At 44.8% G+C, this 20,321-nt stretch overlaps 1 long non-coding RNA gene across 4 annotated transcripts in view; it reads left to right on the top strand.

Annotated features, from left to right (window-relative positions):
* LOC132209587 (uncharacterized) overlaps positions 1-20,321 on the top strand; it is a 43,747-nt gene that overhangs the window by 5,451 nt on the left and 17,975 nt on the right. Inside the window, exon 5 of one of the 4 annotated variants that reach the window (XR_009445763.1) lies at positions 355-450. The exons of the other annotated variants lie outside the window; for them this stretch is intronic. This is a non-coding gene — a long non-coding RNA (uncharacterized LOC132209587). Of the gene's footprint in view, positions 1-354; positions 451-20,321 lie in introns of those variants that run through there. 4 annotated transcript variants of the gene reach the window in all.

Raw genomic sequence — 20,321 nt, 5'->3', positions numbered from 1 at the left:
ACACTGCATGGTAAGACCAGGCATAAAGTGGCTTTGGTAGTCACCATTAGGGGTGGGAACACATTAACGTGGCAATTTTGATAAGATACAGGAGGAAACCTGCCTTGTGGTGAGAAACACTCACTCAATGTGACTTGCACTTGTCAAAAAAACGTAAGATTCACCCCAAAAGATTGAAAACATTCTTCTGCACCATATTAATTCCGTGTGTGATTCTAACAGGCAGTTAAAATTTGTGAATTCATCTTTTCAGTATTTCTGTCAGCTGTATTGATGTCTTGATTAGGACCCCATTCTCCAATTCCCCTACCCTGCGAAGAAAAAGAATCCTTTAAATTTTCTTAATTCCTGCAGCATATCAAGCATTCGTCAAATCAGTTCAAAAATATGGATTACATGGCTTCAGATTACTTTTCTAATGAAAGACTCTGACTTCACACTTCTCTCAAGGTAGTTTTTCAAAATTTTTACCCATTTTTCCCACCAAAAATTTCATTCTAAGCACCAGTTGCCCTGTTTAACTGATTAGACTAATCTAGACAAAAAGATAGATGCAAATGCTTGACGTGTGTGATTGTGTCTAAGATGCTCAATGCACACTAATTCAGGGGATGACTATACAAGAAACCCTTACATTAGTAATATAGCTTGAAGTTTGATCAATATTTCTGCACTTCTTCCAAAATTGTGGTGCACAAATGTTCAAGCTGTCCTCTGCCTGGTACTCCCTAACATTCTTGGCATTCAGAGATTAGTATCTCCTGCTGAGTGCCTCCAAAGACTCCAAACCCTCCTGCACCCATACAACCCATATACTGTGGCTTTTGTTCTTTGCTTTTGGCTGAACTTTATGTTGGTGGCAGTGTCTGTGCCACCTGGCCCAAAGTACATATCAGAGATAGCACAAACTGTAGATGCTGGAGTCAGAGACAATACAATGTGGAGCTGGAGGAACACAGCAGGCCAGGCAGCATCAGAGGAGCAGGACCATTTCAGGCCAGGACCCTTCTTTAGAAATGGGGAGGAGAAAGGGAGCTGGGAAATAAATTGAGAGGAGGGATGAGGCTGGGGAAGGTAGGTGGGATTGTGATTGGTGAATGCAGACAGGGTGTGGTAGGAATTGGTCAATGGCATGTGTGGGGCAGATAGGGTGAAGAAAAGATGGACAGGTTGTGTCAAGTCAAAGACGCACAGATGAGACCGGGGGTGGGGAGATTTTAAAACTGGTGAATTCTATGTTTAAGCCATCAGCCTATAGGCTCCCAAGGCAGTATATGAGGTGCTGCTCCTCCAGTTTGCATGTGGTGTCATTGTGGCACGCGAGGAAGCCCAGGATGGAAATGATGCCCAGGGAGTGGGAGGGGGAGTTAAAATGCTTGGTGACTGGAAGGTGGTGTTGTTTGTTGCGTGCAGAGCACACATACTCTAGGAAACGGTCTCCGAGTCTAAGCTCGGCCTCACCAATCTGGAGGAGGCCACATCGGGAGCTGCGGATACAGTCAACCAAGTTGACGGATGTACAGGTGAACCCCTGTCTGATATGAAAAGTTTGCTTTGGGCCTTGAATGGAGATTAGGGGAAAAGTATAGGGGTAGGTGTAGCACTTCCTGTGGTTGGAGGGAAAGGTGCTGGGTGTGATGGAGTTATTGGGAGTGTGGAGAGGATGAGGGATTTGCAGAGTGAGCAATCCCTACAAAAGGCAGATAGGGGTGGGGAGGGAAATATCTCCCTGATCATGGGGTTGGATTGTAGATGGCGGAGCGGTGGAGAATGCGGAGTTTGGGGGAATGATATGTGAGGACAAGGGGGATTCCTTCTTTATTTTTGTTGGGGGTAGGGGTTTTGAGGGCAAAAGTATGGGAAATGCAAGAGATGCAGTTGAGGACATTTTTTTTGACACCAGAGTGGGGATGTTGCAGTCCTTGAAATAAGAGGTCATTTGGGATGCTCAAGAGTGGAACGCCCATCTTGAGAGCAAATTCGGCTGAGGCAGTGGAATTGGGAGTAAGGGATCGCATTCTTGCAGGAGGGTGAGTGAGAGGAGGTGTAATCCAGGTTGATATGGGAGTCGGTGGGCTTGAAATAGATGTCAGTTCTGCGGCTGTTGCCAGAGATGCAGACGGAGAGGCCCAGGAAGAAGAGGGAGGTATCAGAAATGGACCAGATAAATTTGAGGTTGGGAGGGGGTGAAAGGTGTTAGTAAAGTTGATGAACTGTTCAAGCTCCTCATGGGAGCATGAGGCAGCACTGACATCATCATCAAAGTAGCAGAGGAAGAGGTGGGATAGTGCCAGTGTATTAGCAGAAAAGGGACCGTTCCATATATCCTATGAAAAGGCAGGCATAGCTTGACCCATGCGGGTGCCCATGGCCACTCCCTTAGTCTGTAGGAAGTGGGATGAGTTAAAGGAGAAGTTAATTAGGGTAGGGACAAGTTCTGTTAAGTGGATGAGGGTGTCAATGGACGGGGACTGCTTGGGCCTGTGGGAAATGAAGAAGCAGAGGGCTTTTAGGCCATCTCTTTTTGGGATACAAGTGTACAGGAATTGGGTGTCCACAGTGAAGATGAGGTGTTGGGGGGCCAGGGAATTGGAAGTCTTGGAGGAGGTGGAGAGCGTGGGTACTGTCCCATACATAGGTGGGGAGTTTCTGGACCAGGAAGGAAAAGATTGAATCAAGGTATGCGGAGATAAGTTTGGTGGGGCAGGAGGCAGAGTAAATGGGTTGACCAGGGCAGTCAGGTTTTTGGATTTTGGGAGGGAGATTGAAACAGTTGGTGCAAGGTTGGGAAAAGATGAGGTTGGAGGTTGTGGGTGAGAGGTCACCAGAGGTGATGAGGATATGAATGGTCTGAGAGACAATGGTTTGGTGATCTGGCATGGAGTCATAATTGCGGGGACAGTAGGAGGAGATGTCAGAGATTGGCACCTGACCATACCACTACTGTGCCCCCCTCAATCTGTGAATTTGATGGTGAGGCTAGGGTTGGAGCAGAAGGAATAGGAAGGTTCCATGGGGAAAAGTTTGGAATGAGTGAAAGGGGTGGAGAGATTGAGGCAATTGATGTTGTGATGGAAGTAGGAATGAAGAGGTCGATAGATGGTAGGCGGTTGTGAGGTGATGTTCAGGAGGATGAGGTTTGTTGGAGAAGAGAGGAGGGGTCTGGAGAGGCTGGGTTAGACTCCTTGTCAAAGAAACAGGTGTGGAGTCAGTGGTGGTGGAAGAAGAGTTCGACATCCAGATGTGACTATTGATGTGTGGGCGCAGGGGAATGAAGGTGAGTCCTTTGTTGAGTACTGATGGTTCAGTGAGGTGGAGGCCTGTGGGGATGGTGAAGACCTGGCAGAGCTTTGGGCTAGTGCTAGGTTTGGAAGCTGGAGCTGGGAGTGGGGATTGAGACTGTATCAGGAGTGGAAGCGACAGCATTTGTGTTTGAGCAGGAGCGATGCCTTTAGTGGAGGCTGCAGCAGTGATGTCAGCAGCGGGAGTGATGGCAGTGGTGGTGGCAACAGTGGTAGAATCAGTGTGCTCAGCGGCAGTGGAAATGACATGAATGGCGTCGGCGGAAGTGACTAGGCTGGTGGCGTCAGCAGGAGAGGCCAAGGTAACCGTACAGTCAGTGGTATCAGGCACATTGAGAGGGAGGCCCTGGATTGGGTTGAGTTCTGGAGTGGTTGAAAAGGCCTGTGTTTGATGGTAAGCATAAGTGGGTTTAGTGTACTTACAGTTTTTGAGTCAGATAGGGTGGAGGAAAAAGTGTTGTTTGAGTGTGAGGATCTTGCGCAGAATGAAAAACAGAAGACATCCTTTGCAGATCTGGAGAAGAAGGCTCTGAGCTGGAGTAAGGTTGATTGTAATGCCAGAGGATGTTGGTGCATTGCTGAGAGCCTGTACTTGAGGATCCATAGAAAAAAATCATTTTTGGAGGCTCTGGATGCTCTGTCAGCAGAAGTTTTCACGGTTGCAACCAAATTGGGATGGCCTGAGTGTTGTTTGGAGCCCATTGGGAATGATCTGGCTGAGTAGGCAGGTACTGAGAAAGGAGATGTGGCTGTAGTGTCAGGTTTAATTAAGTATGTGGCCGAAGAGTTTTAGGGCAGAGGAGATTACGAGAGGTTGCAGTGTGAGAGAAATCCACTAACATCTTCCCAGAGGGAGGAGGACAATTTCTTCAAGGTGGGCATCCTTGGAGGAGGCTTCACAATTGGGTTATATTACTCGGAGATAACAATAACTGCCAATGCTAGAGTCAGAGACAATACAGTGTGGAGTTGGAAGAACACAGCAGGGCAGGCAGCATCAAAGCAGTAGGGAAGTTGATGTTTTAGGTTGGACCCTTCTTCAGAAATGGTGTGGGGGAAGGAAGCTGTGAAGTAAATAGAGAGAGGAGGGGTGGGGCTGGGGAATGTAGGTGCGATGGTGATAGATGAATGCAGGTAGGGAGTGGTGGGGATTGGTCAGTGGGATGAGTAGGGCACGTAGATGGGAGAGAAGATGGACAGGTTGTGTCAGGTCAGGGAGGCTGGATGAGAGGGAGGGTTGGATTTTGGATGAGGCCAGGGGGTGGGGAGATTTCAAAACCGGTTAATTATATGTTTCAGCCAGTGGGCTGTAGGCTGCTGCGGCAGAATATGAGGTATTGTTCCTCCAGTTTGCGTGTGGTGTCATTGCTGATCTGGAGGAGGCCCAGGATAGACAAGTCACCCAGGGAGCAGGAGGGGGTGTTAAAATCGTTGGCCACCAGAAGGTGTTGCTTGTTGTGTATAGAGTGCAGATGCTCTACGAAATGGTCTGCAAGTCTACACTTGGTCTCACTGATATAGAGGAGGCCATATCGGGAGCAGTGGATAACCTACTCTCTCCAACAAAACGCACCCTCCTGGCCACCACCTCCTACCGTCCCTCGATCTCTTCATTTCCAACAGCCATCGCAAAATTGATCACCTTAATCTCTCCGCCACCGCCCCGCCCCCCACTCCATCCTCTCCCCTATGCATTGCACAGTCTTCCATTCTCTCCGCTTCAACTTTAACCTCACCATCAAACCCACAGATAATGTGGACACAGTAATGGTATGGCACTGAGACAAGGCGCCAACTCTTTGACATCTCCTTCTACTGCCACTTGATCATGACCCCATGCCTGATCACCAAACCATCGCCTCTCAGACCATTCATAATCTCACCACCTCTGGTAACCTCCCACCCACAACCTCCCCACACCGCCCATTTCTGTTTCCTTCGCAAATCCCCGGGCCGACCCATTTATTCTGCCTGCTCCTGCCCCATTGTACTCAACTCCGCTTTTCTTGACTCTGTCTGTTCCCCCTGGTCCAGGAACTCCCCACCTACATACAGGACACTACTCATGCCCTGCTCCTCCTCCAAAACTTCCAGTTCCCTGGCCCCCAACACCACCTCTTCACAATGGACATTCAATCCCTGCACACTTGTATCCCCCAAGCAGATGGCCTAAAAGCCCTCTGCATCTTCATCTCCCGCAGGCCCAAGCAGTCTCCTTCCATCAACACCCTTATCTGCTTAATAGATCTTGTCTTTACCATGACCAACATCTCCTTTAACTCCTCCCACTTCCTTACAGACGAACCAGGTGGCCGTGGGCACCCACATGGGTCCAAGCAATGTCTGCCTTTTTGAAGGATATGCCGAGCAGTGCCTTTTTCCATTGTTAAACTGGCATTATCCCCGACCTCTTCCCCTGCTACATGATGACTCTATCTGTGTTGCCTTGTGCTCCCACAAGGAGCTTCAACTTTACTAACACCTTTCACCCCAACATCAAATTCACCTGGGTCATCTCCATTTCCTCCCTCTCCCTCCTGGACCTCTCCGCCTCCATCTCTGGCAACTGCCTCGGAACTGATATGTATTTCAAGCCAACTGACTCGCATGTCTACTTGAACTATACCTCCTGTCACCCACCCTCGTGCAAGAATGTGATCTCTATTCCAAATTCCTCCGCCTCCATTGCATCTGCTCCATAGATGGAACGTTCCACTCACGAACATTCCAGATGTCAACATACTTCAAGGACTGCCACTCACCCTACCCCCCAACTTCATTGATTGAAAATGCCCTCAACCACGTCTCTTGCATTTCCCACACTTGTGCCCTCAAACCTCCTCTCCATACAAAAATAAAGACAGAATCCCCCTTGTCCCCACATACCACCCCACCAACCTTTGCATTTAGCGTGTAGTTCTCCGCCACTTGCAACCCAACCCCACAAACAAAGAGATATTTCTCTCCCCAACCCTACCTGCCTTTCATAGCGACCACTCACTCCACAACTCCCTTGTCTGCTCCACGGTCCCCACTAATCCCCCCACCTTTCCCTGTAACTGCAAGAAGTGCTACACCTGCCCGTACACTTGCCCCCTCACCTTCATTCAAGGCACAAAGCAAACCTTTCATATCAGACGAGGTTTCACCTGTACATCCGTCAACTACGACTACCGTACCCACTGCTCCCGATGTGGTCTCCTCTACATCGGCGAGACCAAGCGTAGATTTGGAGACCATTTCGTACAGCATCTGTACTCTGTACACAACAACACCTCCACTTGCCAACTGGAACATTTTAATTCCCCTTCCCACTCCTTGGGTGACAATGTTGATCTGGAGGACGCCCAGAATGGACAATGACACCGCACGCAAACTGGAGGAGCAGCACCTCATATTCCATCTCAAGAGTTCAATGGCTTAAACATAGAATTCACCAGTTTTAAAATCTTCCCAATCCTGGCCTCCTCTCATATCAAAGCCTCCCTCTCAACATTGCCTCCTTGACCTGACACAACCTGTCCATCCTCTCTCCCACTTATCCGCCTCACCCATCCCATTGATCAACCACCATCATTCCCTACTTGCATCCACCTATCACCATCCCACCTACATTCACCAGCCCCAACCCCTCAATATTTACTTCTCAGCTCCCTTCCTCCCTCACCATTTCCGAAGAAGTGCCCTGATCTGAAATGTCAACTTTCTTGCTCCTGCGATGCTGCCTGAACTGCAGTGTTCCTCCAGCTTCACACTATTGCCGAAATGCATATATATGTGTTGCCTCTGGGGTTGCCATTTCTGTTAAGTTCAGCAACTCACCCCTGAGAGCTGCTGACTAATCAGAAGGCTAACAGCTCAATGCCGTCGGCAATGCTGACCATTCCCAAGGCTGCATTTGCAGGCTGCAAAACACCTTCTGAAATCAGGTAAATGGGACCTGGGAGAATCAAGGCCAGTCAGACAGGCTCTGAAAGGAGAGGCACCAATTCCTGGTGATGACAGTCATGTATCCTCTGAGAGAACTGCTGAGATTATATTATGGCTTAGAAAGGTTTGGGGTGGAGATCCACTAAAATCTGTTTCGTAGGAGTTGAGGATGCCTTTCCTACCCCATAGCTCAACCGAAGTGGTTAAGTGGCTAATTAGGGGCCATTTCTCCTCATTCCTACTTGTAGCAAAAAAATCCTGTGGCCAATAGAGAGAGCTGCTAGTGGCAAGTACCACTTTTTCAAGAAGTCTTCACTTGCTTCATCCCACATCCCATTTTTAAACCACCAACCCCTGCTTTACTTGTTACCAATGACCTTGGGAGCCATGGCTGCTTCTCCTCCTCTCCTACTGTGGGATAGGCAGTCACCCCTATTCTAGTTAAGGTATTAGTACTGAAGAACTGGCAGCCCCTGAATGACCAACAACCCACAAAAGTGGGACATAAGATCCTGTAGGCCTGGGAACCACAACACCAACCAAATGGGTCTCCAACTGAGTTTTAATAATGGTAGGGTTGGCACCAACTCATGAGCCATTGCAGGAGCATGCTACATGGCATGGCAGCTTACAGTAGATTGTAACTCAGTTTTACACTTAACCATATTTTTAGACTTCGATTTGATAACTATATTTATTAATTTGCCGTAAGTCATTTTGTTTATTGTTTACTATGCCCTCCAGCTGGTTTATTGGCACTTAGCTTGCTTTTGTTTCTCTTTCTTTTGGATCCTGGAACATTTGGCTCAGTAAATCTCCTCCTGCTTTGTTCACAGACTAATAAGCCTCTTTTAGTTTCTTAACTTCAGCCTCTTACCTTGAATTTCCAATGATCTAAATTTATGCAGCAAACTTTCATGGGGAACTTCTCCAAAAACTTGGTGGAAATTCAATTATACCACAATTTAACATTTATTATAGGTTGTCTTCTCAACGCAATGATGCGATTGGTTAGGGAACAGTATCCTCCACAGTAAAAATATTTGCTGTCTGTACTGTTTACTTGACTTATTATAACTCATAATTCTCAAGTCTTCTGTCATTTAAGCTTATTACTCACTTATTGTTACTGATACTTAAGCCTTTGTGATGTCTTGGTTAGATTTATCAGTGTTTTGAATATAAGTAGTATTGTAGCTTGCTATTAATCTAAGAGACCTTTCAGCATTCAGTTATAGCCTCTTAATGATTTTCCAATATTGACAATTTGGTGGACAGGTGGCAGATGTTGTTCAATGCAGAGAAGTCTGAGGTGATGCACTTTGGTAGGAAGAATAGTAAACGATGTGGGGCACAATTCTAAAGGGGGTGCAGGAGCAGAGAGACCTGGATGCCTATGTACACTGATCGTTGAAGATGGCAGAACAGGTTGAGAGAGCAGTTAACAAGGCATAGAAATTTATCAGCTTTATTAATAGTAGCATAGAGTATAAAAGGAAGCAGATGATGTTAAACTTTTAAAAGGCACTTGTTAGACCCCTGCTAGAGTACTGTGGATGGCACATTACAGGAAAGAAGTGAACACATTGGAAAGTATGCAGAAGAGATCTACAAGAATGGTTCCAGGAAGATGAACTTTAGTTATGTTGATAGATTGAAGAAATTGGAACTGTTCACCAAAAAAAAGGCTGAAAGGAGATTTGATAGAAGGTTTCAAAATCTAGATCAGGTCAGACACAGTGCATTGAGGAAAATCTGTTCCCATATATAAAATAAGAAAAGAACAAGGGGGTTCAAAGTTAAAGTGATGTACAAGCAAAGTAAGGCCAATGTGAGGAAAAAAATTTTTTCATATGGCAAATCATTAGGAAATAGAATACACTGCCTAGAAATGTGGTAAAGCAGTTTCAGTTGAAGCATTCAAAGGGATATTGGATGATTGTTTTGATAGAAATAGTGTGCATTGATGTGGTGAAGGGCAAACATTCAGAGCTAGATAAATTAAGGAGGATTAAAAAAGATTAAAACAGACAAAATAAACTGAGGTCAAACTAATGAGCTATATAAAATCTGACAGTAAGAGTTTCTTCATGTATATGAAAGAAAAAGAGAGATCAAAGCAAACAGACCCCTATGAAAATGAAGTTACGGAGGCACAAGCAAATAGCTGAGGAGTTAAACAGATACTTTATATTGGTCGAAGATACTTTGCACATCCCATTAATACTAATTAATATGGGGCAGGAATGTAGTATCATTACCAACACTAGGTAAGTAGTAAATAGACGAATGGGGCAAAAGGCAGAAAGGTCCAGATAGTTTTCATCTTGGGATACTAAAATAAATAGCTACAAAGGTTGTAGATGCATTTGCTGTAACTTGTCAGAAATCTTTGTGTTCTGGAGAAGTATCAGAGAATTGGAAAACTGCCAATTCCTATTCAAAAAGAGAAGACGACAACAAAAAGGTAACTTTCAGCTGATTAGCCTAACATCTATCTTTGGAAAAATATTGGAATCATATATTAAGGAAGTAATGGTAGCACATTTGGAAAATCAAAATTTAATCAAGCAGACACAAAATTGTGCCTTTGGGCACAAAGCACTCACATCCCCTCCAAATATAAGAATGGTGTGCCAAATCTACACTCCCATGTTTGTCTAGAAAAATACAGCGAAGATTAAATAGTAAAAGAAATCTTACGATAGTTATGCTGTAGATATACTAGAAGAGTATAAAAAACATAAGATTCAAGTAAAAAATGAAATGATTAAATCAAAGAGAGGAGGATTTAAAAAAAACAAGCAAGATCAAGGAAAACCCAAAGATTTTTCATTAGTGTATAAAGAGTAAGAGGATAGTTAAGGAAAAATTGGAACCTATCAGATTAAGAAGGAAATTGTGTGAAAATGCAAATCTGGGAATGCATATGTTTTCCAATTTTTACTATACGCAGGTGAGGTGTTGGAGGAATGCAAATATGGTTCCCTTACTTAAAAAGGCTGCAAAGAAAGTGCTGAACAATTGTGGGCTAGTTAGTCTTACTTCAATGGTGGGCAAATTGTTAGACTGAATCCTGAAAGGTCAGATAAACTGTCACTTAGACAGGCATGGACTAATCAGGGATAGTTAGCATGGCTTTGTTCAGGGAAGGTCATGCCTTACAAATCTTTGAAGAAGCGACAAGGAGGATTGGTGAGGGTTACTGTCTGCATGGGTTTTATTAAGACATTCAACAGGGTCTCACTTGGAGGACTGGTCAAAAACACAAAAGCCCATGGGATGCAGGATAACGTCAAATTGGATCCAAAATTGAGTTAGTAACAGGAAACAAAAGGTAATGGTCGATGGCTACTCTTGCAAATGGAAAGCTGTTTCAAGTGGTGTTCTGCAGGGCTTGGTATTGCAATCCCTGCAGTTTGTTTATATATTAATTATTTGGAGTTGAATGTACAGAGCACAATTAGGAAGTTTGCAGACAACGCAAAAATTGACCATGTAGTGGATAGTGTTGAGGATTGTTATGGGCTCCAAAATGATATAGATGGGTTGTGGCAGGAAATTAGCATATAGAGTTCAACTCAGATAAGCATGAGGTAATGCATTTAGGGAAGTCAAACAGTAAAAGGGAAATGTACGATAAACAGGAATACAGTGTAGATGAAGTGAGAGAATCTGAGGAAACGTTTTTTACTCAGAGGGTGGTGGGTGTCTGGAGTTCACTGTCTGAGGTGGTGGAGGCAGGGACCCTTAACCTCCTTTTAAAAAGTACCTGGATCTGCACCTTAAGTGCTATAAGCAGTAGGGATATGGACTGTGGTAGGAATATGGAATTAAAAAGGGCACCTGGATGTCCTTGCGTCAGCGTGGACAAGATGGGCAAAATCAAACAAGAATCATATAATGCAGAGAGAGGCCAGTCAGCCCATCAAGTCTTCACTGACCGTCTGAAGAGTATCCCAGCTGGATCCAACCCCAATCCTATCACCGTAATTTCACATTTGCCATGACCAGTCTCCCTATCAGCACATCTTTGGACTGTGAGAGGAAACTGGAGTACTTGGCGGAAACCCACACAGACATGGGAAGAATGGTGACTGCATGGAGTTTGCACAAAGGCTGGAGCCAAATGCAATTCCCTGGTGCAGTGAGTCAGCCATGCTGACTGCTATGCCATTTGTGCCTCTTCCATCAAATTCAAGTTTGTTTTAGCTTTCAACCTCCTATAGTCACATTCTGAGCTGTATTCTTTCTATTCTGTGGTTCTTAGATTCATGAAGGGTAAATCAAGTCTGGCTAGAGGAGATTTTCAAGCAATTTTGAACCAGATTTGGTAGAGGGGAATCAGTAGATGTGTTATATTTGGACTTCCAGAACCCATTCCATAAAGTATCTCACAAAGGGTAACTTTGAAGAGCCCATGGTGTTGGAAATGCTATATTGGTGAGAATAGAGAAGAGCCTATTGGGGAGGAAACAGCAAATAAGGGGTTCTGTTCAGGTTGGCAATCTGTATCCATATGGTTCCATCGGGTTTACTGCTGGGGCCACAGCTGTCTACAATATATATTAATGACTCGGAGAGAAGAAGCCAATGTACTTTGCAGGCACAAAAGTAGGTGGAAAGGCAAATTGCAACAGGGATTCAGAGTTTAAAGATACTAGTAGTTTAAGTAAATGGGCAGGAAGTTGGCAAATGTAGTATAATGTGGGAAAATGTGAAGTTATTCATTTTGGAAGGGAGAACCGAAGAAGCGAGTATTATTTAAATTGTGAAAATCTGCTGAAAGCTGTAACACAAAGGGACTTGAGGGTGCCTGGACAAAAAGCAGAGAAATCTGACATACAGGTGCAGCAAATAATCAGGAAGGCTAATGGAATGTTGGCTACTATTTAATGGGAGTTGGAGTAGAAGAGTTGGCAAATCTTGCTGCAAGTTTACAAAGTACTGGTGAGACTACATCTTTCATAGCGGGAAGCCAGAAGACTGGGAAAACTGGCAAAGATGTCTTAAAAAAAGCTTTGAAGGGGATGGAGAAGAAACATGAGGGTAATCTAGCTAGTAATATTAAAGAAGATTGTAACAAAGATATATAAAAGATAAGAGACTGCTAGAAAACAAGACTGGAGAAGTAGTAATGGGGAACTAAGAAATAACGGAGGAACTGAATAGGTACTTGACACCAGTCTGGAATATACCAGCATCATGTTAGAACTTCGAGAGGCAGGAGTCAGAAGTGAGTGTTAATGCTTTCACCAAGCAAGTGCTGAGGAGTTGACGATTACCCAGACTAGATGGCTTGCAGTCAGGGTACTGAATAAAGTAGCTGAGGAGATTGTAGAGGCATTGGTATGATATTTCAGGTTTCACTGGAGTTAGGGGGGTGCCTGAGAATATTGGAAAATGGTTAATGTAACACCCCTGCTTAAGAAGGGAGATAGGCAGAAAACATATGCTATAGGTGAGCTAGTCTGACCTCAGTCAATGATAAAATCATTATTATGGATGAGATTATGGAGTACTTTGAATCGCACAGTAAAATAGGGCTGTGTCAGCACAGCTTCATCAAGGGGAGGTCATTCAAAGTCGCAGGAGTGTACTGGCAGGCAGAAAGGTGGTTTGAAGTGTATCTACTTCAACGCCAGGAGCATCTGGAATAAGGTGGGTGAACTTGCAGCATGGGTTGGTACCTGGGACTTCGACATTGTGGCCATTTCAGAGACATGGATAGGGCAGGGACAGGAATGGTTGTTGCAGTATCCGGGGTTTAGATGTTTCAGTAAGATCAGGGAAGCTGGTAAAAGGGGTGGGGGGGTGTGGGGGTTTGGTGTGGCACTGTTTGTCAAGGACAATATTCCGGTGGCAGAAAGGACAATTGATGAGGACTCGCCTACTGAGGACTGAGAACTGAGGTTAGAAACAAGAAAGGTGAGGTCACTCTGGGAGTTTTCTGTCGGCCTGAAAGTTCCAGAGATGTAGAGGAAAGGATTGCAAAGATGATTCCGGGTAGGAGCGAAGGTAACCGGGTAGTTGTTATGGGGTCTTTAACTTTCCAAATATTGACTGGAAATGTTAAAGTTCGAGTACTTTAGATGGGTCAATTTTTGCCCAATGTGTGCAGAAGGGTTCCCTGACACAGCATGTAGATAGTCAACAAGAGTCAAGGCCACATTGGATTTGATACTCGGTAATGAATCAGGAGATGTTAGATTTGGAGGTAGGTGTGCGCTTTGGTGATAGTGACCACAATTTGGTTATGTTTACTTCAGTGATGGAAAGGGTTAGGTATATACTGCAGGGCAAGAGTTATAGCTGGGGGAAAGGCAATTAGGCAAGATTTAGGGTGAGCAGGATGGGGAAGGAAACTGCAGGGGTTAGGCACAATTGAAATGTGGAGCTTGTTCAAGGAACAGCTACTACGTGTCCTTGATAAGTATGTACCTGTCAGGCAGGGAGGAAGTGGTCAAGCTAGGGAACCATGGTTTACTAAAGTTGAATCTCTTGTCAAGAGGAAGAAGGAGGCTTATGTAAAGATGTGGTGTGAAGGCTCAGTTAGGGCCCTTGAGAGTTAAATGTTAGCCAGGAAGGATCTAAAGAGAGAGCGAAGAAGAGCCAGGAGGGGACATGAGAAGGCTTTGGCAGGTAGGAATAGGAAAGCCTTAAAGCTTTCCATTGGTATGTCAGGAATAAAAGAATGACTAGAGTAAGATGAGGGCCAGTCAAGGACAGTATTGGGAAGTTATGTGTGGAGTCCGAAGAGAGAGGAGAGGTGCTAAGTGAATATTTTTCATCAGTATTCACACAGGAAAAAGACAGTGTTGTCGATGAGAATACTGAGGTACAGACTATTAGTCTAGGTGGGATTGAGGTTCAGAAGGAGGAGGCGTTAGCAATTCTGGAAAGTGTGAAAATAGATAAGCCCCCTTGGCCAGATGGGATTTATCCTAGGATTTTCTGGGAAGCTAGGGAGGAGATTGCAGAGTCTTTGGCTTTGTCTTTATGTTGTCATTGTCGACAGGAATAGTGCCAGAAGGCTGGAGGATAGCAAGTGTTGTCCCCTTGTTCAAGAAGGGGAGTAGAGACAACCCTGGTAATTATAGACCAGCGAACCTTACTTCGGTTGTGGGTAAAGTGTTGGGGAGGATTATAAGAGATAGGATTCATAATCAGCCAGAAAGGAATATTTTGATTAGGGATAGTCAAACACGGTTTTGTGAAGGGTAGGTCATGCCTCACAAACCTTAGAGTTCTTTGACAAGGTGACCAAACAGGTGGATGAGGGTAAAGTGGTTGTTGTGGTATATATGGATTTCAGTAAAGCGTTCGATAAGGTTCCCCGCAGTAGGCTATTGCAGAAAATACGGAGGCATGGAATTGAGGATGATTTAGTGGTTTGGATCATCAACTGGCTAGCTATAAGAAGACAGAAGGTGGCGGTGGATGGGAAATGTTCATCCTGGAGTTCAGTTACAAGTGGTGTTTTGCAGAAGTTGTTACTTCTGACAGAAACAGGCAAAAAAAAATCATTTGTCAATTTTGGCAATGATTGAAATTCACAGAATACTGAGAGGCCTGGTTAGAGCGGACATGGAAGAAGATGTTTTCATTGGTAGGAGACACTAGGACCTGAGACCACAGCCCCAATGTGAAGGAACAAATCTTTGGAATTGAGATGACGATGGACATCTTCAGCTACAGAGTAGTGAATCTGTAGAACTCATTGCTGCAGGAGGATTTGATTTGATTTGATTTATTGTTGTCTCATGTGACAAGTTTGTTCTGCAACCAGTACAGGCAGATCGTAGCATACAAGGACATAGGGTGCTTAGATAGAGTAAAGCATATAAAGTTACCACAGCACAGGAGGTGCACACAAACAAGGTCAACATTAGATTTGAAATTAGAGAGGTTAGTTCAGCAGTCTAATAATAGCAGAGAAGACGCTGTTTCTGAACCTGTTGGTGCATGTATTCAAGTTTCTGTATTGCATCATTAAAAAAAAGTTTAATTGGTTAATTGAAAAAGACCATAGCAGAGAAGTACTAGAAAACTTAATACATGAATTGTAAAGGTTAACTAAACAAGTAGTAATGGCTGGACAGGTGATGTGCTGTAGCTGTATGACGTGAGAGCTGGCTGATCCCATTGTGAACGGCAGTGACCACATCTGCAGCAAGTGTTGGTTGCTGGAAGGACTCCGGATCAGCATTAATGATCTGGAATCCAAGCTTCAAACTCTGTGGCACATGCGGGAGGGGGAGAGTTACCTGGACACTTTGTTTCAGGAGGCAGTCACACCTGGTAGATTAAGTAATTCAAATTCAACAAGTGTTCAGGGACAACAGGGTGTGATTGTAAGTGAGGCAGGATTCTGAGTTCAGGAGTGCAGGAGCCTCAGCCCTTGACCTTGTCTAACAGGTATGAGATTCTTGCTCCCTGTATGAATGAGGGAAAGGGCTGTGGACAGGATAAGCCAGCTGACCATGGCACCATGGTGCAGAAGACCATTCAAGAGGGGGGACCAAAAAGACATGTAGTTGTTATAGGGGATTATATAATTAGGGGGACAGATAGTATCCTATGCAAGCCGGATCGGGAGTCCCGCATGGTGCATTGCCTGCCAGGTGTCAGGATGCAGGACATCTCTGACCGGCTTGAAAGGATATTGGAGCGGGAGGGGGAGGATCCAGTTGTTGAGGTCCACGTTGGGACTAACAACGTAGGCAAGGCTGGGGTAGAGGACCTGTTCGGGGATTATCAAGCACTAGGAAAGAAATTGAAGTACAGGTCCTCAAGGGTCATAATCTCTGGATTACTGCCTGAGCTACGTGCCAATTGGCATAGGGATAAGAAAGTTAGGGAAGTTAACACATGGCTGAGGGATTCCATTTCATGGGGCTTTGGCATCAGTTTTGGAACGGGGTGGGGGGGGGGGGCGCGCGCATCTGTACCGTTGGGACTGTCTCCACCTGAACTGATCTGGAATTAGTGTTCTAGCAAAAAGGATAAATAGGGTGGTCAGTAGGACTTTAAACTTCTGAGTCAGGGGGAAGGGAAATTGACAGGGAGTATGGAGTTAATTAGAAAGATAAGCAGCAGGATAGCATGTGTGCAGGTGGGCTTAAGCTCGAGACAGACTAAGAATACAGCAAAAAGGAAGGATAACTTGAGACATCTTATGATTTCCAATATCTATAATAATGATAAGAAAGTTCGCATTAAGGCACTTTACCTAAATACTCGTAGTATTTGTAACAGTAGATGAATTAACAGCACAAATCATCTTGAATGATTATGATGTGGTAGGCATCACAGAGTTGCAGGGAGTTCAGGACTGCAGTTAAACATACAAGGATTTACAATGTTTCGAAAAGACAGGGAGGTGGGCAGAGGTGGCGGGGTTGCCTTGTTAAGAACGAAATTAAATCTATGGCACTAAATGCCATAGGGTCAGAGGATGTGGAGTCTGCGTGGGTGGAGTTGAGGAACCACAAAGGCCAAAAAACCATAATGGGAGTTATGTACAGGCTTCCTAACAATGATCAGGACCAGGGGCGCAAGATGCACCGGGAAATAGATAGGGCATGTCAGAAAGGCAAGGTCACGGTGATCACGGACTTCAATATGCAGATGGACTGGGCGAATACTGTGGCTGGTGGATCCAAAGAAAGAGAATTCATGGGATGTTTACAGGATGGCTTTTTGGAACAGCTTGTGATGGAGCCCACAAGGGTGCAGGCTATTCTGGACTTAGTGCTATGTAATGAGCCAGACTTCATAAAAGATCTTTAAAGTAAGGGAACAATTAGGAGGCAGCGATCATAATATGGTAGAGTTCAGTCTGCAGTTTGAAAGAGAGAAGGCAAAATCAGCTGTAATGGTGTTACAGTTAAATAAAGGTAATTATTAGGGGCATGAGAGAGGAGCTGATGAAAATCGACTGGAAGCAGAGCCTAGCGGGGAAGACAGTAGAGCAACAATGGCATGAGTTTCTGGGTGTAATTGAGGACACAGTATAGAGGTTCATCCCAAAGAAAAGAAGGATTATCTGGGGCGGGGTGGGGGAGGGGGTGTGCGCGGAATTAGACAGCCATGACTGACAAAGGAAGTCAGGAAATGTATCAAAGAAAAAGAGAGCCTATAAAGTGGCCTAGAGCACAGGGAAATCAGAAGATTGGGAAGGCTACAATAACACACAGAGAGGATAACAAAGAGAGAAATAAGGAAGGGGAGGATCAAATATGACGGTAGGCTAGCCAGTACTATTAGAAATGATAGTAAAAGCTTCTTTCAATACATAAAAAACAAACGAGAGGCAAAAGTAGACATTGGGCCACTCCAAAATGATGCTGGAAGGCTAGTGATAGGAGATAAGGAAATAGCTGAAGAACTAAATAAGTACTTTGCATCAGTCTTCACAGTGGAAGACGTGAGTAGTATCCCACCAATTAAGGAGTGTCAGTGGCAGAGTTGAGTATGGTAGGCATTACAAAAGAGAAAGTGCTAGAAAAGCTAAAGGGTCTAAAAATTGATAAATCTCCTCGCCCCGATGGGCTACATCCTAGAGTTCTGAGGGAGGTGGCTGAGGAAATAGCAGAGGCTCTTTCAAAAGCCACTGGAGTCTGAAAGTCCCAGATGATTGGAAAATCGCTGTTGTAATCCCCTTGTTTAAGAAAGGATCAAGACAAAAGATGGAAAATTATAGGCCGATTGGCCTAACCTTGGTTGTCAGTAAAATTCTAGAATCCATTGTTAAGCATGAGATTTCTAAATTCTTGGAAGTGCAGGGTCGGATTAGAGCAAGACAGCATGGATTTAATAAGGGGAGGTTGTGCCTGACAAACCTGTTTAGAATTCTTTGGAGAGGTAACAAGTAGGTTAGACCAGGGAAACCCAGTGGATGTTATCTATCTAGACTTCCAAAAGGCCTTTGATAAGGTACCTTCCGGGAGGCTGCTGAGTAAGTTGAGGGCCCATAGTGTTCAAGGTGAGCTATTGGCTTGGATTGAGGATTGGCTGTCTGACAGAAGGCAGAGGCTCTTTTTCGGATTGGCAACTGGTGACAAGTGGTGTCCTGCAGGGTTCAGTGTTGGGGCCGCAGCTGTTCACTCTATATATTTAAGATCTGGCTGAAGGGACTGGGGGCATTCTGGTGAAGTTTGCAGATGATACGAAGATAGGTGGAAAGGCAGGTCGTACTGAGGAGGTGGGGAAGCTGCAGAAAGATTTAGATAGTTTAGTAGAGTGGTTCAGGAAATGGCTGATGAAATTCAATGTGAGCAAATGCGAGGTCTTGCACTTTGGAAAAAAGTATACAGGCATGGACTATTTTCTAAACGGTGAGAAAATTCATAAAGCAGAAGTACAAAGGGATCTGGGAGTGTTGGTCCAGGATTTTCTAAAGGCTAACTTGCAGGTAGAGTCCGTGATTAAGAAAGCAAATATAATGTTGTTGTTTATCTCAAGGGGGTTGGAATATAAAAGCAGTGATGTGCTTCTGAGACTTTATAAAGCTCTAGTTAGGTCCCATTTAGAACACTGTGTCCAGTTTTGGGCCCCACACCTCAGGAAGGACATACTGGCACTGGAGCACGTCCAGCGGAGATTCACACGGATGATCCCTGGAATGGTGGGTTTAATGTACGATGAACGTCTGAGGATCCTGGGATTGTATTCGTCAGAGTTTAGAAGGTTGAGGGGAAATCTAATAGAAACTCACAAGATAATGTATGGCTTAGAAAGGGTGGACGCTGGGAAATTGTTTCCGTTAGGCGGGGAGACTAGGACCCGTGGGCATAGCCTTAAAATTAGAGGGGGTAAATTTAAAATGGAAATGAGGAGACATTTCTTCATCCAGAGAGTGGTAGGCCAATGGAATTCATTGCCATGGAGCGCAGTGGAGGCCGGGATGTTAAATGTCTTCAAGGCAGAGATTGTTAAATTCTTGATCTCACAAGGAATTAAGGGCTACGGGGAGAGTGCAGGGAAGTGGAGTTGAAATGCCCATCAGCCATGATTAAATGGCAGAGTGGTTTCGATGGGCCGAATGGCCTTACTTCCACTCTTACGTCTTATGGTCTTATCTTCTGCCTGACGGAAGATGTTAGAATATAATATTGAAGTGAATGGGGACTTTGATGTTGGCAGCCTTTGAGTGGCAGCGCCAAGTATAGATGAAGTCCATGGATGGGACAGGAGGTGGAGGTTGGCTTCCAAGATGGTCTGGGCTGTGCACACAACTTTCTGTAGCTTATGTCCCTGGGAAGAGTTGTTGCCCTACCAAGCCGTTATGCACCCAGATGGAATGCTTTCTATGGTGCATCTGTAAAAGTTGTGAGGATCCTTCTGGACATGCTGCATTTCCTCAGCCTCCTGAGGAAGAAGTGACATTGTTGTGCCTCCTTGACCTCGTATCTAGGTCCAGGAGAGATCGTTAGTTATCATCACTCCTGTTAACTTGATGCTCTCAACCCTCACTGTGTCAGCTCTGTTGAGGTAGATAGGGCATGTCATCCTCCTTTCTTCCTAAAGTTCTTTTATTTTGCTAATACTGAGAGAAACATTGTTTTCATGCAACTCAACAAGCCCTCTATCATCTTTGTATATTCTGTCTCATTGTTGTTTAATATCCGGCCTGCAATAAGTGGTATTGTCAGCAAACTCGTAGATGGCATTTGTACAGAATTTGGCTACACAGTTGCGGATACATCTTTGCAGGGTGCCAGTGTTGAGGATTAACGTGGAAATGGTGCTGTCATCTATCTTCTTCACTGATTGCAGTATGTGGGTCAGGATGCTAAGGATCCAGTTGCAGAAGGCGGAGCAGAGACGAAGTCTCAGAATCTTGAGTTTAGTCTAGTAGGGGTTATGGTGTTGAAGGCAGAGTTGTAGTCAATGAGTAGGAATCTGATTTAGGTTCCTTGTTATACCAATGATCCAGGGATAGGTGTATGGGTAGGGAAATGGTGTGCGCTGCGGGCTTGTTTCACTAGTAGCTAAATTGCAGGGGATTGAGGCAGGCTGGCAGGCTAGAGTTGATGTGGGTCATGACTAAGATCCCAAAGCACTTCATGATTATGGAGATCAGAG

Source organism: Stegostoma tigrinum, chromosome 5 (assembly GCF_030684315.1).
Source record: "Stegostoma tigrinum isolate sSteTig4 chromosome 5, sSteTig4.hap1, whole genome shotgun sequence".
Lineage (NCBI taxonomy): Eukaryota > Metazoa > Chordata > Chondrichthyes > Orectolobiformes > Stegostomatidae > Stegostoma > Stegostoma tigrinum.
The sequence above is the reverse complement of the archived record's forward strand: the minus strand, read 5'-3'. Positions and strand labels throughout refer to the sequence as shown.